Consider the following 19,157-nt stretch of genomic DNA (forward strand, 5'->3'; position numbering starts at 1 on the left):
CTTTGGTGGTTTCCATGAATCTAGGAATTCATTCATTTCTTTTATGTTTTCAAATTTAATATAGTATAATTTTTTAAAGTATTATAGTGTTTTGGATTTTCTGGTGTCTGTTATGATGTTTCCACTTTCATCCCTGATTTTATTGATTTGGAGGGGCTCTGTCTTTCTTTTGGTTAAATGGGTTAGCGGTCTGTCAATCTTGTTTATCTTTTCAAAGAACCAGCTCTTGGATTCATTGATTCTTTGTATTGTTTTCTTTGTTTCGATTTCATTAATTTCTGCCCTAATTTTTGTTATTTCTTCTTGTCTGCTGGGTTTGGGTTTCATTTGTTGTTGCTTTTCAAGTGTGTTGAGTTGCAATGTTAAGTCATTTATTTGTGTTCTTTCTGATTTTTTAATGTAGGCACTTAGAGCTATAAACTCCCCTCTAAGGAAGCTTTCAGCTTGTCCCAGAGATTTTTTTGTGTTTCATTGTCCTTTTCACTTAGTTCCAGGAATACTTTTATTTCTTTCTTAATTTCTCTTTTGACCCATTCATCATTCAGGAGTGTGTTGTTTAATCTCCATGTGTTCATGTGGTGACTAGGGCTTCTTCCGGTGTTGATTTTAAGCTTTATTGCATTGTGGTCTGATAGAATGCATGGAATTATTTCACTCTTTTTGTATTTGTTGAGGTTTGTTTTGTGCCCCAGTATATGGTCGATTTTGGAGAAAGTTCCATGGGGCACTGAATAGAAAGTATGTCCTTTGGTGCTTGGGTGGAATACTCGGTAATGTCTGTTAGGTCCATTTGGTATTGTTTAATTCAGATGTCTCTCTGTTAACTCTCTGCCCTGTTGACCTATCTAATGGAGACACCGGGGTATTGAAGTCCCCTACTATTAAAGAATTGGGATTAATCTGGGTCTTAAAGTCCTGTAGTATTGTTTTTATAAAGTTGGTTGCACCAGAGTTTGGTGAATATATGTTCATGATTGTAATATCTTCTTGGTTTATTGTTCCTTTGATCAGAATGAAGTGGCCCTCTTCATCTCTTCTGATTAGTTTTAGTTTAAAGGCTATTTTGTCAGATACTAGAATTGCTACACCTGCTTTTTTCTTAGTACCATTTGCTTGGAATAGTTTTTTCCCTCCTTTCATCCTAAAATGGTGCCTATCCTTGAAAGTGAGATGGGCTTCTTGCAGACAACAAAAAGATGGCTTTTGTTTCTTAATCCATTCACTAGTCTGTGTCTTTTGACTGGGGAGTTCATTCCATTAATATTTAAAGTTATTAATGAAAGATGTGTGTTGAATCCTGTCATTTTTATTTCTGTTAACATTCTTGATATAGCTGTATTTTCCACAGTTACACCTTCATTGAATTTCTTTCCACAACCCCTTGGGTATAGTCATTCCTTTCTTCAGCTCTTCGTATTACTTCCAGAACTCTATGAAGGGCTAGTTTTGTGGACATGAATTCCTTCAGCCTACTTATGTCATGGAAGATTTTTCTTTGCCCTTCGACTATAATAGACATTTTGGCTCAGTATTGTAATCTGGGTTGGCATTTGTGGTCATTTAAAACTGGGAATACTTTGGTCCAGGCTCTTCTGGCTTTCATAGTTTGCACTGAAAAGTCAGCTGTAATCCTAATGGGTTTTCCTTTGTATGTGAATTGTTGTTTCTCTTTTGCAGCTTTCAGTATTGTCTCTTAGTTCTGTTCATTTAGTGTTTTTACTGTGATGTGACGTGGAGAGTTTCTTTTCTGGTCCTGTCTGTTTGGTGTTCTATATGTTTCTTGTATTTGTATAGGCATGTCTTTCTTTAATGTGGGAAATTTTTCTTCTACGATTCTGTTGAAGATCTGGTCCATGCCATTATCTTGGGATTCTTCTCCTTCCTGTATGCCTATGATTTGAAAGTTTGGTCTTTTTATGGTGTCACACAATGCCTGCATATTCCATTCTTGTGATTTCTTAAATTTTTCATAATCTTTGCTTGAGTGGCCTAGTTCGGCCACTTTATCTTCCAGTCTTGATACTCTGTTTTCCATTTCATTCATCCTATCGGTGAGGCTTTCTCCTGTCATTTCTAATTGGCTTACTGAGTGTTTCACTTCCTTCTTCATTTCAGTCTGAGTATTCTTCAATATTTCTAACTCTTTTCTGAATTCATTCAGAAGTTTATCCCTATCTTCCTTCAGTTCTTTGATCTTTAAATTCAGTGAATTCTTTTATCATATTCATCATTGTTTTTTTGAGTTCCATGTCCTGCATTATCTCTAGGGGGTTCTCATTGTACTCCTCTAGAGGACTATTGGTATTTGGTGGGGATATGTTATTTTGGTTTTTCATTTTATTATTCTTTCTCTGTGATTTTGATATGTGAATTTCTTTTGTAGATTCTGATTCTTGAGTGAGTCTCAAACCTTCAAGTTTAGGTCTGCTTCTTTTTGTTAACTTTATGTGCCTTTGTGGTTTACTTTTTGAGCATGAAAAGCTAGTTCGTCTAAGCTTCTGATTCTCTCTTTTGATGTTATATTGGAGTGGCCAGATTGCTTTTGTCTTCAGGAGTTCCCACAGAAGCCCAAGTCATATGAAGATCAGATGCTCTCAGGCTTTCTACTAAGGTCTGGATCCCTCTAGGAAAGATGTTGTCCTCAGGAATTTTGGGGTTGGAACTGGGAGCAGGGCTCAGAAAAGATGCTGGTCTTGGGCAGCTGATGGCCGTGCCACCCTGAGATGCAAAGGGAGATGGCAGTGGGAAGAGGCCCGAAGGGCTCCTGGGGACCAAGAGAGAGGCTGGGGGTGTTGTGCAGGCTCAGGGACGCAGAGGGAGGTGAGGGTGGGACCAGGTCCAGAGGCCTCCTGGGGACCCTGATATGAACTGGGTTCATCTGGATGCAAGGGATCAGGAAGCAGTGGTGGTTCTGGGAGGGGAGAGGTCAGTCCCGGTGTCCAGGAAAGGGGCTGGTGGGTTGTGCAGCCCAGGGAAGCAGAGGGAGGTGACTTATTTATTATTTTTTATTTTATGTGTATGAGTGTATTACCTGCATGTATGTGAGTGCAACCTGTGTCATGCAATGCAGTGGAAGTCAGAAGAGGGCTTTAGATTCCCCTGGAACTGGAGTTAATGACAGTTCGTAGCCTCCATGGTCCTCTGCAAGAGCAGACAGTGCTCTTAACCGCTGAGCTATCTCTCCAGCCCTTAAATAATTTTTTTAAAGCAGCATGTGATCATCCCAAAAGTCTCTGTGCTACAAGGAAACTCAAGTTCCCTGCAGCTCTTTCTCAAGCTCTCAGGAAGCCATCAGAATGTCCACCATCAGAACCACGTTGGAAGATGCCCTTTCATACATTTCATGCAGGGAAACTATACACTGACAGGTCACTGAGGGATGAACCAGGTACTAGATGGGCCTCTGAATTTTCTCAACTTTTCTGTTATCTCCAGGGTACGCTCAAAGAGAGGGGCCTGCCTCTTCTGTGGGAATCTAGATCCTTGCACCTGGGCATGCCCTTCATGCCTCTCCTCCAGGTGGTTGGGGCAAAAGGCTGATGCTGGTTCCTCTGGCCCATCCATCAACAGGCCTCTGCTGCCCTCTGCCGACCAGTGGGGCTGAGCTGCTACCCTAAGACCAGGCACCTGGAAGGAGAGTCAGTTGTCTGCTTTTAGAGACAACCCAGAAAGAATGGGTCTTGGAGGGAGCCCTCATACTTCTGCAAAGCAGTATCCTTAGGGCAGGCAGGCTCCCAGTCATATCCTAACTGAGGCCCTTCCACTCTGTCCTTGGTAAGAGAGAGCAGGAAGCAGCAGTGTTCTGAAAAGTCCTTTAGAACTCTGGCTTTAAGTGTTGCCATCAGTGATGAGACTTCCAGCAGATCATGGCTTTGAACTTCAAATTTTTCATCTTCAAAACCAAGATAAACATAGTTACCTTGCAGGATTTTGACAAGTTCTGTGTTAATGGTCAAAAAGTGCCTGTAAACATTTAGAAATGGCAGCTGTAAAACAAGAACACGGAATTTCTAGATTCCAAGAAAAGATATTTCTCAAGATTCTATTACTAGATTTTTAGGGTCAAAGCCTGGGTTCTGGATGTACAAGCATGCTAGGCTGGTTATCCCTGTCCAGTATGCCAATTAAAGAGACAAACACCCAGCATGGTGGCACCAGCCTTTAATCCCAGTACCCAGGAGGCAGAGACAGGTAGATCTCTGTGAGGTGGAGGCCAGCCTGGCCCACAGAGTGACTTCCAAGTGGCGGAGATTAGGGAGACCCTGTCAAAAACAACAAGAAACAAAACAAAACAAACAAACTTAACTATAGAAAAAAGCAAAAGTAAAAAGCAGAGAAAGGAAATGTATTCAATGTGGCCATGTTGGAAAATGAACACATACAGAGGTCCAGTGAGCCCCCACCAACCCCCACAAGTCCATCTCCAGGTCCTGACAGGAGATTTAAATTAAACAGAGAGGCATAGGTGTACATAACCAAGCAGTCCTGGCCAAGGTGTGGTCCTGGCCATCGCTGGATGACCACCATCTCAGCTCCAATCTCTTCTGTAAGGTGGTCTGACAAGTTGTCAGAACTGTGTCTCTTCCTGGGAGGCAAGTTCCTTCTCTGACTGGCCCCAGGACCTCAGCCTTTCCTCTCTGCCACCACAGAATTCCTGAGGAAATTTCCTTTGAGCACAAGTGTCTCTTCGGAATGTCATTCCTCTGCCAGGATGGTTACAATTCCATTAGAAACATTAGCAGATTCATTTCATCACACTATTCCTATCTAAAAAGAAAACCTAAGGGGCTGGAAAGATGGTTCAGCAGTTAAGAGCTTATAGTGTTCTTCCAGAGGACCCAACTACGTTCCCAGCATCTATCTCAGGTGCTCACAACTACCTTCAACTCTAGCTCCAGGGGTTCTGACACCCTGGGCAGGCACCTGTTCTCCATGCACACACTCACAGAGGTACACACACACACATGAGAGCGAGAGAGAGAGAGAGAGAGAGAGAGCGAGAGAGAGAGAGTTAATAATTAAATCTTTAAAAAAAACAATTTAACATTGGGCTTTGGATATTGCATTGTTTCATTATTTAAAATGGGCCGAAGATAAATTAAAATGTAACGAAGAGCCTGCAAGCATGGCCTGACCTCAATGGTGTGGCCACAAGCCCTGCCTGAGTGCATACTCACGCACTCAGCCAGCAGAGCTAATCCTGGAGCTTTTGGGAGTCACAAAGGAAAATCACACACAAGGTGAATTTCTTAGTGATCCTGTGTTTTTGTTTGTTTATATTTTTTTTCTTTTCTGCTTTTGTGGTGCTGAAGATCAAACCTGGGTCCCAGCATATGCTGGACCACAGAACATACCATAGTACAGGGCAGAGAGGCTCGGGAGAGGGGGCACACTGCTGTCCTGAGGTGGGGGTCACAGTCTCCTGCTCTAATCCCAACAATACTGTATTCACGCTGCTTGACCTTTGGCTGCTGTTCTGTCTCTGTCCTCATGTGGACCTTGACACTTCTATGTCAAATGCTATACATGGGACACATCCATGTTGGTTTTCACTTTTTTTATTACAAAATGTTTATTACTTTTGGCAGGAGATGTTAAGGATTGAACCTAGGACCTTACACATGCTGGGAAAATGAGACAGGGTCTCACTAAGTCGTCTAAGCTGGCCTTGAACTCACTCTCTAGTCCAGGCAGGTTGGATTTGTGATCCTTTTAGCTCAGTCTCTGAATAATTGTCCTTATTAAATTGTGAGCCCTGATGAAATATGAATTAACACTGCTGGGGCCTGGAGCCTAACTTGTCACTGCAATTACCATTCCCAAATAGGTAAGGCCTGTGCATTAAACCCAGACAGAGAGGCCAGGAAACTCAGTGACAGATTGCTTGCTTACTGTGCTCAATTGTGTTAAGACAATGAGTTCAATCCTTAGCACTCAATGTTGTGTGATAGTATAGCTGAGGAGCCTGATCAAACATCTACTCACCCCAGAGAGGGGACCAATGACAGACCAAAATAAGGATACTACCAAAGTCACTTGGTGAACCAATGAGTTTTATTGGGTTACTTACAGGAGCAGAAGTGACTCAAAGACAGTTGCATCACCAAAGCCCACCCCAGCATGGGTGACAGCTCAGGAAAGCAGGACACCCGGACCTCACTGAACAACCTGCAGGCAGCTTGATAGGTCAGAAAGTGAGTGTTCCAAGCATCTCAGATGATCTGAACTTCTTCTAGGCAGCTCAGCTAGTTAAAGAGTGTCTGATAACAACCTCAGAAAGTACATGCTGTTCAAGCACTGGTCTAGTCACTCAAAAAGACAAACAGTAACAGTAACCGACCCTAGTGACATCAACAGAATTACAACTGTACAGAGTACACTCGGGCCATAAAAGAATCAAATCAGTAACAACAACAGGAAAATCTCCAACATAGAGAATAAACAACATATTTTTAAGTAATGGAAAAACCAGGGGAAGTTTCAAAAAAAATTGAGTCAGGCATGGTGGGGTACACCTGTCTGTCATCCCAGCACTAGAGAGGCAGAGTCAGGAGGATCACCCAAGTTCAAATCCAGCCTGGCTACATAGTGAGACTCTGTTTCAAAAAGTCTCCCTTCCAACGAAAGGAGAAAAAAGAGAAGGGAGAGAGAGAGAAAGAGAGAGAGAGAGAGAGAGAGAGAGAGAATTTGAAAATACTAAAACCATACGAAGATGAAAATGCGACACGTCAAAACTTGTAAATGAAGCCAAAGCAACTGATAGGGAAATCTATAGCTTTAAATGTTTCTATTGTAAGGCTGGGAAGATGGTTTAACCGGAAAGGGGCTTGTCACACAAGCATGAGGCACAGTGGTCCACAGTTATAACCTCAATACTTGCAGGGCAAAGACAGGAGGATCTCTGGACCTCTCTGGCCAGCCAGTCTAACTGAACCAGCCAGTTCAGTTCCAGGTTCAGTGAGAGACCCTATCTGAAAAAATAAGGTGGAAAACAACTATGGAAACACCTAATGGCCTCTGACCTCAATAACACACACACACACACACACACACACACACACACACACACACAATGTTTATGTTGTAAAAGAGAAGTCTCAGATCAATAACACAAGTTCCCAACTCAAGAACCTGGAAAAAAAAAGGGGGGGGCTGAAATAAATCCAAAGCAAGAAGAAAATAACAAAGAAGAAATCAATAGAATTTTTAAAAAGGGAAAAAACTGATAAATTATAAAGACAATTCTTTTTTAAAAAAAGAAAATCAATAGACCTTAGGAAAGACAGGACATAGATGACCAGCACCAGGTGTCAAACAGCTCACACAACTTCAGATTCTGCAGCTACTAAATGGGGGAACACCACACAGTCTACACTCCACAACACAAACTAAAATCGAAATGTGATCCTGCTGTGCGTGCACTAGAATGGCCACAACCTTAAGGACCAAGAATACCACATGCTACCGGGCAGCACGTGGAGCAGCGGGAACTCTGTCTCGGGTCGGGACTATCACATGGAGCAGCTACCTGGAAATGTGTCACAGCTCTGTATAAAGCTGAGCACCCACACGTTCACAAAGATGGATTGCAGCAGTGTTCAGATCAGTTCAATTCCAAATTGAAAACGATATGAATAGTTGTTGACAGGAGAGCAGGTCTGCACAGTGTGCCGTAATCACAATGGAATCCCACTCCTCAGTTTGAAAAGAGAACACAATAAATGAGCCAAGCACGATAGTGTGTGCTGCATTTGCTTGAATTTGAAGATGAGCCACATTTACTCAAGGGTGCCAGGACTTAGAATTGGGGTATTCATGGGAGCTGGGTCAATCAAAAACAAGCATGAGGGGATTCTCTGCATGACAGTGGGGTCTCTGTGGATGGAGCTGGCTCCATGAGGTAAGCATCTGTCCACCTCTTATGGGGAATTGCTGTCTGGACCGGGTGTTTCCAGGTTCTTAATGTCCTAATCAAAGAACTGAAGAAGTACAGAGATTTCAAAGTAGCAAGGAGACTTTAATCAGAAGCAAATCGATAATACAGATCAGATAATCAAGCCATGGTCTCCTTGAGTTAGGGTACTCACGGGCCCTAGGTTACTATTTTGGGCCTTCCTTTATGGAGTCTAGGAGGAGGAGGAGCTGGTTGCTAGGGGTACTGCTTGGGTGGTTCTCTGTTTTGATTGACAAGCTTAGGCTTTGTAAATTTAATCAACAGTACATGTCTTCTGCCATGGTGCATCTGGTTTTAATCATACATGCCCAATTGTGTATATGCATAAGATGGTAAATATGGAATTTTCCCTAAAAAGTTCTCCCAGAGGACACAAATTGCCTTACTGTGCATCCACTCAAAACAAGTTCAGGCCAGATTGGTCTCCTGCCTGCCTCCATATCCAGATATGTTCTGAAACACATTTGAATGGAAACTGATCTCAAAAGAGGGAGTTGCTATACGAATGGTTGCTAAGGAGGAGTCACTTATCCCATTGTTTAAAGTGAGTACTTGCAGCTTAGTGTAATTGAGAGACCTAGGTTGGTAGGCGCATTGTTAGTAAAAGTGTATGTTTATTGTTTGAGCCAAGTGGAGCCCCTACACTTTCCCTGTGCTGGCCCGCCTCTAGCCTGCTGAGGAAGACTACTGTTCTATGCGTGTCACAAGCAAATTTTACCTCACTGAAAGGAAGTAGACACACTGAGCTCTAAAGGCAATATTTGCCTGTGTTATTGATGGCATTCCAAAGGGAATGTGTGTGCAGAATACTTAGAGAGGTTCTTCTTTTAATATTAGGAATAGAATAAAGATGTCCCCATCAGTGCTACTGTGAAGACGTGCTTGAAAACCTAGAAAACTCCTGTATGGGCCGGGCGTGGTGGCACATGCCTTTAATCCCAGCACTCAGGAGGCAGAGGCAGGCGGATCTCTGTGAGTTCAAGGGCAGCCTGGTCTACATAGTGAGTTCTAGCAGCTGGGGCTACAGGGAGACCCTGTCTCAAAAAGACCAAAAAAAAAAAAGAGAAAACTCCAGTATGAAAAAAGAAAAGATGCCATTAGTGAAGTGTTCGAATGGAAGAAAGGAAAGTAAGTACTTACATGTTTGTGGCTATTGTGTATTCTCAGAAGGAGCTCACCTGGACCAGTCCTGCAGGGGTCTACTTGATGGAAGCAATGACCTTGGCCCTCTGCTCCTGATTCAGACAAGCAAAATGAAGGTCCCCACAAAGGTAAAAAGTGCCCTTTGAAGTCATTGCTGTTGCTTAACATGCAGTTATACACACCTTCTATTCATATGTGAAAAAGGCAGTAAGATATTTCAAAGGAGGGAAGAGTTGCTAGACAAGTGAGGGACAGCCTACTCAGGACACGTCCTTGCATCCACCTCCAATTCCTTTTAACATCTCATTGGGATGAAGAGAAAATAGCCTTCTGATATTAAATCAATACCAGAGCAGGATGGAAAGTGGTTTGTGTCAGGTCTCCACGACGCCAATGTCGAGTATGCGGTAACACAAGAATGATGCTGCCAACAATAGACTCAAAAGTGCAATTTTGGCAAAATAAATAAAACCATGGCTTAAAAATGATTTTTATTTTACAGTGATCTCATAGGACACAACACCGAGGAACAAGGACAGATTTCCTGCAAGGCTTGTAAAACTGGGGGGAGATGTTCAAAAAGAAAAGCTGTTATCGTGAATCTAAATACTATGGAGAAGGTAAAGAAGTTGGAAAGGAAACAGAAACTCCTGCTGGCCTACTAATCACCAGGCATGTCATATGCATTACCTCCAGGCACTGTGCAGGACTGAGCTGGCCCAGGCATCCACACACTGTTCCCATCTCAGCAGTACTGATCCAGGCTAAGTAGCTGCCCTTGGACCCTACACAGTACCATCAGGATCTTGGGTGCTAGACTCAGGAGGATCATTTTTGAAAACTCCCCAAGGGATTTTACAGTACATCCAATGTTTATCTCTTATGAACACATAAAATCTGCCCTCCCCTTAGCCTCTGCTCCCCACCATAAGGTCAGGCTCCTGCCTCTTCCTTCTTTCTTAGGCTTGCTGGCAGGTCACTGTGTCTCCACTCCCTCCAACCTCTGAGTCCAGTTCCCTGGAGGAAGAACTTAAATTCTGCCTCTGGCTATGTCTACAGAAGTTCCTGGGGCCCTGTAACACTGATCCTTCCCTGCCTCCTGGCCTGGCCCTTCCCATCTGAGCACGCATGTATCCGTGTACACACACATGTGCGCGCACATACAATGACTGAAGTAAATCTGAAATGTGGGACTGTTTCATCTGTAAGAGACTTAACCCAGCATAGATATTCACCAGGAAAACAAGTGCCACTAAAATGAGAACTCGCAGTCTTTTCTTTAACACCCAGAACTATCACTTTTCTATAGTGACTCACCTCCCAGAAACTAGGGTGGTAGGAGCACCCCTGTCTCTCACAACTGTGGGGCACAGTGGGTACAAATGCACGACAGGCTGAGTGGCAGCTCTCACAGACAGGCACAGACGGGCTATGTGCTTTGCTCCAGGGAAGTCTGCACACATTGATCACTCAGCCTTGGTCTCTCCTCATCCTCTTAAACATCTACCCTGTCGTCCTCACTCCAGGTTACCATGAGCCCCTAGTGGCCCAGTTCAGATGCCCATATGCAGTCCTCATTCATCCTGAGTGCCCCTCAGCCCTAGAGCACACACAGCCACTTGACACCTCCCAGGTCTTGGTGTGGGGGCTCACCATTCCTGGGTCTATGAAAGTAGTGGGTCAATGGTTCCTTCTGTGAATCATCCCTGGAGGCAGGGAAGCCCATGTTTCTATCCTAGGGCTTTTTAAAAAAGTGTCTGTGTAGTCCAGACTGGACTTGAACTCACAATGTAGGTGAAGATAACCTTGAACTTCTTGAGGCCTCTGGGGTGATCACTGCCAACTCTGCAGGCCCTTGGATGCTAGAGCACCCTCAGGAAGGAGCCCAGAACCTGGAGCACCACACATAGACCTGTTGGGTACCTAGGGGTGAATGGCACTTGTGCTGGATAGCTTCAGTTGTCAACTTGATACATCTTGGTAGAGGAACCTAAATTGAGAAATTTCCTCCATTGGCTTGGCCTGTGGTCAATGTCTATTGACCATGTCTTGATTGTTGAGTGATGTGGAAGGGCCCAGCCCACTCTGGGTGGTGCCACCTGGGGTAGGTGGTCCTGGGTTGTATAAGAAAGCAGGCTGAGCATAGGCCAGAGAACAAGCCAGTAAGTAGAGTTCCTCCATGGTCTGTGCTGCAGGTTCCTGCCCTGAGCTTCTGTCCTGGTTCCCCTCCATGGTGAACTGTGGGCTGTAAGCCAAATAAACCTTTTCCTCCCCAAGTTGGTTTTGGTCTGTACTTTTATCACAGCACTCGAGAAGCTAACTAGAATAGCACTCCACGACAAGGCAGGGCCTAAGAAAGCCATGGACACTGGTGTCATTTACCCACTTGACTGTGAGCTCCCTGAGGGCAGAGGCCACATCTTATTAATACCTGCATCTGGGTGTCGATACACTGCCATTCAATCAGCATTTGTTATGAATAAGTAAGTGAAGGCTCAGTAAACCTGATTCAAAAGGCACTTAAGGGAAAGACTTTTGGAGAATTATAAATATTTAGAGGAAGGGCCAAATAAGAGCATGCTTAAACACTTTACAAGGTTAAGAAAAGCTACTTTTACTCCCTTATTTTTGACTTCTAACATAACATAAGTGATGCGTGATATCCATTTGTTTGGCACAAAACCATTAACTTGGAAATGTTTTTTCTTCCAATTGAAAAAGGACCTCAATTTGCCTGAATACATGCAGTTTCCATGGAGACAGAGACAGCCTCTCTGCAGGTCCTCAGGTTATCCTCAGCAGTGACCCAAGATCCAGCAAGCCCAGGGCCCTTCTTATTAAGACAGGGACACTGCCTGCAGTGCACAGTGAGTGGACTGCTCCCCCAGCTGACTTCCCAGTGTTCAAAAGCCCAGCTCTCCTCTGTGTTGTTTTGTCTGCTGACCCATTCACTAATTTAATTCTTTTAATTGCTTATTGTTAGTCATTATGGGAGGCATTCCATGCATTTATTTATTGTGAAATAAATAAATGCGTGCTTTCTTTGAAAGCTGGCGAATTTGCCAACTCTATAGGAAAGTCTGGGATCCTGGGTGGAGGGAGCAGTCTGTGTTCATGCTGCCTAGGTCTCAGGTTTTCTGAGCCTCAGCCTGCCAAAGGCCGCTTCATGCTCCTTCCTGGGGGCTCCAGCTCCCCACTCCCCGTTCTGGGGCTTGCAGCTCTCTGCTCCCTGTTTTGGGGCTTCCAGCTGCCCGCTCCCCGCCGTTCTGGGGCTTCCATCTGGCTTTTTGTTCTCCTCCAAACAAGTCTGTGTGGAGTCTTCTTGCTGTCAGTTGCCTGTCCGAGCCTGGGGGGCTGGAGTTTGGAAACTGCCTCCATTACCTACAGTGGACTCAGGGGTGGTTTCTCCTAGAATGTGCTGTGGTGGCATATTATTTTTTTTAACTTTTAAATACCATACAAAGTATTAGATTTATTATGGCATTTTCAAACATAATTTGTTTTTGTTGGTCCTCCTTCTCCCTTCTCCCCACCATTTCTCTCCCTTGTAGTCTCCCACCCCAAGACCCTCCTTTCTTCTTTCATGTGTCCTACTGCCCTCACTGCCCCCCCCTTTAACCTCTTTTTCTCCCCATCACAGCCCACACCCACACTCACACCCCAGGACATACATATATAAACATGGAAAGCTAGGCTCCCCACATGAGATATGGCATGTACTTTTTGTCGTTCTGGGTCTAGATCACTCTGCTAAACATAATATTTTCCAGATCCATACATTTCCCTGAAAATTGCACAATTTTATTTTTCTTTACAGCTGAATAAATGTCCATTATGTGCATGTACCACATTTTCATTAGAACACAGAAAGATGAACAGCATCTGAACTGGTTCCATTCCTTTGCTGTTGTAGAAGGAGCAGCAACAAACATGGATGTACAGGTGACTCTGTGATGGAAAATATAGTCCTTTGGGTATCTGTCCAGGAGTGGTGAGGCTGGGGCATATGGTAGACCTATTTTTAGGGCTTTGAGGAACCTCCACACTGGTTTCCATAGTGGCTGCACTAGTTTACACTCCCAACGACAATGAATAAGAGTTGTTCCTCTTTCTGCACATCCTCACCAGCATCTGATGCTTCTCAACATAGCCATTCCGACTACAGAGAGATTGGACTCTCAAAGTTTTTATTTCTGCAGCACCTTTCTGAATGACCTAAGCTGGTTTGCTTTTCTCATAAACTCGTATTTACAAGAGACAAAATAAAGATGATTTCTATGGTCTGAATTTTTTTCCCGCCGCCCATAACAGACAGGTCACACGGGCGCCTCGACACACTTTTCAGTTTCTAAGATGCGTTCTGAGTGGAGCGTCTCTGCCTCAAGTGTGGAGAAACCACAGACTGGCAAGGCGAGGGGAGACCTTGGCCATCACTTTGATGCATTTTCTTCTCTTCAAGTTACACCTATTTTACTGACCTCAGACAAGTAGAAATTAATGCTATCTTTAAAGACCTTCAGGGAAGGCGGGTCCACATCCTTCCTCAGCAGTAGTTCTTACTGGACCATCTCCTTCCGGTGACCTGAATCTATTAAGTCCGTCTGGAAGCAGCGTCTCCCCAGATTTCCGGAGCACGAGTCCCACATGTGTATTTCCTCTTGCTATTTGCTCAGGCCAGGTGGTGACCTCTCTCTCTCTCTCTCTCCCTCCCTCTATTTGTATAAGCTGGCTTCATCCACTCCAGAAGTCTACATCTTCTGAAGGGCTCCCCCTCTTCCTTCTATCTTCTCTAGAAATTACCAGTTACAGATGAGGCAGTGTGTACAGGGGTGGGCTCCTCTCTCAGACCTTGAGATGAAAGGGAAAAAGAGTGACTTGGGACACAGAGACCTTCTCAAAGACCCTCATGACCTTCAGAGAGTTGAAGTAGATGGGAGGGCAAGGAGGAACAGAAGGTCCCGTTATATCTCTGCTGCCATAGAAACCCAAATGCTGTTCATCTTTCTGTGTTCCTGCCAGATGGGCCTTAGAAGTTCAACACAGAGCCCTGGCACCTCACCCCAATTCCCTCATGAGACTCCACACAGGCTTCTCAAGACTAGAAGTAGCCTCTATAACAGAACATGAGATAGGAAGTAGTTCCCTTCCATCTCCAGGGCAGAGTGGTAGGAAAACAGCAAGGGGCTTGTGGCCAGACATTTGTCATATGACGACCATTTCCTCTGCTTTCTGGTAGCCTAATGCCAGCTGAGTTACTTCATCTTCCTGAACTTAGGTGTCAGCAACCAAGAAGCCTGAAGCCACTGAGTTCTGACAGCTTTGTGGTTTTCACCACTATGCAAAGATGCCTTTCCATTCCGGTTAGCACTTGACATAGTCAGTTAAAGCTGAGCACTGGCCTGTGGCTCTGTGTACATCTCTATTGGCAGCCCTGGATGTCCCTAAAGCTTCAGGGCTTATGATAACTGGGATGACTCCTCATAAGACACTGAAATTGGCCTTAAGAATGATGAAATGAATGTAACCTTCCAGCCTGTGCATTTTTAAACTAATTTTAATGGAATTTTTGTGAATTTCATACAATATATTTTGGTCATATTTAGATCCCCTCTCATATCTGCACCCCCCTTTTCTAACCTCCCACCAAATTTCTGTACTCTAATATATATATATAATATATTATATGACATATATTAATATATTTAAATATGTAAAGGCCCATAAAGTTAAGTCTGTGTCCCCAAATGCCCTTTGGTGTGGATTCACCCACTGGAGCCTGGTCAACCTACTAAGAATCTCACCCTTAAATGAGACTGACTCTCCCCTTCTCAGCAGTCATCAGTTGCTAGTAGTTCCTCAGGTAGAGTGGGGTTTCTTACCCACTTTCCCACATCTATGCCAGGCTTTTGTCTGACTTGAACTTACATGAGACTTTTCCAGCATGTGCATATTTTTTTAAAATTTTTATTTACTTTATGTATATAGAATTTTGCCTGTGTTCTGTGCCTGCAGTGTCCATGGAGGCTAGAAGAGGGCGCCGGATCCCCTGGAACTGGAGTTACATGCAGTTGTTAGCCACCATGTGAGTCCTGGGAACTGAACCCAGGTCCTCTGGAAGGCAGACAGTGCTTTTAACTGCTACTGCTATGCCATCTCTCCAGTCCCATGTGCATAGTTTAAAAATTGGGTGGGTTTTTTTCATTTTATTTTTTGTTTGTTTGTTTGTTTGTTTGTTTGTTTGTTTTTTGAGACAGGGTCTTCCTGTAGCCCCAGTTGGCCTAGAACTTGCTATGTAGACCAGACTGGCCTCGAACTCACAGAGACCTGCCTGCCTCTGCCTCCCAAGCATTGGTATTAAAGTCGTAAGTCACCACACCCAGCCCATGTGCTTATTTTAATGAAAGTTACTTTAAAGGATGTGTTTCCATTACTTAGCTATATTCCATAGTACTGAAAAATAAAGTTTTTAATTAGTAGAAAACAGGTAGTCCCAGCTGAAAATGTCACAGACACCAACCAAAGTCTAAGTGATTTTCATGTGTTAACTGGAATTTCCCCACAGCCCTGAGTGGAACACTATCATTTCCCCTGTTCAAAGATGAGAAACTGAGGATCCAAGAAGTCAAACAAGTACCCAAGTCCAGACAGCCCCAGGCCCCATGGTAGTAATCAGCACTTCCCACTCAGAATCACAGACTTTTCATAAAACTTGACTCATTTCTAATAAAGTTTCCTAGTCCTCTGCTTCTATATAAGGAGGAAGGTGAGGTGCTGTGTTTTTCAAGGGTTCTGCATACTATGCCCTGCTTCTTTTAGTTTGCAAGGCCACTGAGCACTGGCTCATCTCTGCCACTACCATATCAGCAGTGTGGCCACAGTCCTGTCTATACCCAGGACTACTTGTATCAGACACACTGACACAAGAATTCTAATACTGAGCGAGAAACACAGAGAAATGCCATATAGTGATGGTTGAATTAAAAGTCCATTAATAATTAGCTAGCAGTTGAGAGGGGCTATCTCCAGAAAGAAATTTTGACCCTGAGGAGAAGCAGGGCAGGATTTATGAAGCCTAAAACCACAATTACATCACGCCAGGGTCAAAGCCAATAACCATAGTTACATCAGATCACCATAGTTACATCAGACCAGAGACAGGTCAGTTAACAGAGGTTTTCAGTTGACAAAAAGTTTCCAAGTTTCAGTTAGATAAGACAAGTTTCTCAGAGTTGTAGAAATGATAGACTCCATGGAGATGCAGGTATAGGGCCTGCCTGGGTAACTATAAGTTTTCCGGCATTGTAGAAGGAATGTACTCCCTGAAATTCAGGTACAGCCCTCATGACCATTATGCCTGGCTGACTACAGTTAGAGCAGGGGCCAGAAACACAGGGTAAAGCAAAAGTCAGCTGGAATAAAATGAAGTTGGTTTGGTCATTTCTGGATCACTCGGCAAGACTCCTGGAGTGTGCTTGTCTTTCTTTCTTTGGTTTGGCCTAGTCCTGAGCTCAGGTGGAGGTGGAGGTGGGAAGCTTAGAGGGAGTTTAGACCTGTCTGACTAGTTTAGAGGTCAAATTTCCTTTTGCTGGTAAAAGACATTCCCCTAGAGTGTGACTCTGTTGACTTCGTTGACTTAGCAATTTTGATTTGACACCATGAAGACAATGTTGGACGATAGACTAATGTGCCTTTAAAAATGCTAGAAATGGAAAAACAAAAAAGAATAGAGAAAAACTTAATGTGAAACAAGGTAAACTTCAGTGCAGGCCAAAGACTTCAAAGCACAGGAAGCCATTTCGACTTCCTGGGACTTGAATTGGGAATGACTGCAGGATGGGCAAGGCTCCTAAAAATTGCATCTCTGTATCTGTAACACATTCGCCTCACATGTAGACCTTGTATGTGGGTTTCTTTTCTCTTGCTTGTCCTGACATTCATGGAAACAATTACTTTTAGTTTCTAAAATTGTGCTTTGATGGTACATGATTAAATTGATTACTTCATTAAATAATGAATCAGCGGTTAAGATGGATTTGTTGAAAACAAGAGAAATACGCTCTTAAGACTGTAGTGATGGTGCCTTGTGTTCTTGATCAAAAAGAAATCAGCCGAGGAAGCACAAAGCAAGCAATTCTTCCAGTGTCTCTGCACAAACCAAAACAACTAGTCCATTATGAACGATGCTGCTCACAAGGGTTTGACTGACTCTATCGTCTGTCTTATTTGACTTGTCAAAAATGTAAGGAGTTAACAGTTTTCCACTGATACATCTTTAAGTAACAACATAAGGAGAACATATGGCGAAGCCCCCGGATTTTTGTTTTTTGAGACAGGTGTGAAAAACGGTGATCCTCACTTCATAATAAGAGTACCTGGCACGCGGAGCAGAGAAAACAAAGCAATTTATGACTTTGAAAAGTCTGGCATCAGCTCAGAATGGGCAGCATGCTGATTAAGTACGGAGAATAGTTTCTAAACCCTAGCCAAAGTGAGCCCCTTCCTCTCCTTCCTCTTCGACTGAGTAATCAGGAAGGTACAGTCTTGCATGTTGTCTGGGTCATAGCTTTGCCTCTCCTGCCTATGTTTGTCTTTTCCTCAACAAAACCTTGTGTGGGTCCAGCTCTACATTTTACATCCTGTTTATTTTAAAATTCATCAGGCACAGATTTTGCCCTGTAGATATGTCATTAGATAACCTTGGCTGTTAGCAATTTTCTACTCTAAACTTTTACTTTTTGGGGGGGGTAGCTGATCAGAGTTTGGGTGGGGGCATAGCTACACTTGCAGGCATTAGTAGGTTTCTGGTGTTTTCTGCTCATCTGTAGCTAGACCTAAGCTAGCCTGAGGTACCTTTGAAAATGAACCATCAGATTTTATTTTTTACACAGGGTCTTATACTACAAACCAGGCTGTCCTAGAACTTACCCCAATCCTCCTGCCTCAGACTCCAGAGTGCTGGAATAACAGGCATGAGCCATAATACCTAGCATCTAGAATTTTTTTCTTTTAAGAGAAATCCATTAATTTTTTTTTTATTTGACAAAAGTAACTGAAAATAGTTTAAAGTATGCATACTGGGTATCTATATTTGAAATAGCAATTCCAATCTATCTTTATAATGAACAAATTTCAAAGTGTTTGTGGCTGAAAATACAAAGTAATACATGTCTTTTGTATCCAGAGTTCTCCCTGCCTCAAGGGGGGCTGTCTAGAGCAGCTGAATCCCTCTAAGGTTCCCGGGGATCCTGACAGACATGCACCATGGGAGGCTGTGAGCCAGATGTCTGGGAAGTACCTGGAGGTCCCAGAGGTGAGCTTTCCTCTATGTGGATCATGTGTCTTCCTGACCACAGACTTCAGGCTCTCCACAGTGCTGCTCATATTAAGTTTCATACTTCCCTAAACCAGATCTTTTATTTTGCCTAATTTCTAACTGAAAAGTCAAAATTTTATCCTCAAGGTGGCAAATGCCTGTAATGACAGTACTTGGGAAGTGGAAGCAGGAGGATCAAATGTTCAAGGTCATCCTCCACTACAAAGCAAGGTCAAGGCAAACTGGTCACAAAACCCTAAAATATCTAAAAAATTAAACAAATAAAATTAAGATAAACATTTTCCTCCATTCATCTTTTCATGAAAGTTCTCTCTGTGTAGTTGGGAGGAATGCTGCCTTCTGGACTTTTCCTAGTGCCATCACTAATTTCTAAGCTTGGAAGCTGCCGATTTCACGATGCAAAACTGGCCGGAAGCTGCTTTCTGCTCTGTTTCCAGCATCCTCCTGAGGATGCTCAGCAGTCCTCTGTGGCCTCTTTTTGACCACAACAGTCCGTGGGATTTTGCTGTCTCTGTCTGAGCATCTTTCAGATGCTTGCCTTGATGTCAGCCACCTGTCTGTGGTGAACCTTTTCCCTGCCGCTGCCTCCTACTCTGTGCCTCTGTCCTTCCCCCAGGGTAGAGCTCATGGCCACCTTTAACTCCCACCACCAGAGGGTCTTGTCACCCATTTTATTCATTCTCCTAAATTTCTTCTAAGCCCACCCTTTCCATTGCCACAGTTAGA

At 43.6% G+C, this 19,157-nt stretch overlaps 1 long non-coding RNA gene across 1 annotated transcript in view; it reads left to right on the forward strand.

Moving 5' to 3' along the window:
* LOC103746280 overlaps positions 1–10,906 on the forward strand; it is a 34,128-nt gene extending 23,222 nt beyond the window's left edge. Inside the window, exons 3-4 of the long non-coding RNA XR_607785.2 lie at positions 9,122–9,225; positions 9,600–10,906. This is a non-coding gene — a long non-coding RNA (uncharacterized LOC103746280). The remainder of the gene's footprint in view (positions 1–9,121; positions 9,226–9,599) is intronic.
* The last annotated feature ends 8,251 nt before the right edge of the window (positions 10,907–19,157 follow it).

The sequence above is a fragment of the Nannospalax galili genome, unplaced genomic scaffold (assembly GCF_000622305.1).
Source record: "Nannospalax galili isolate Female #2095 unplaced genomic scaffold, S.galili_v1.0 scaffold744, whole genome shotgun sequence".
NCBI lineage: Eukaryota > Metazoa > Chordata > Mammalia > Rodentia > Spalacidae > Nannospalax > Nannospalax galili.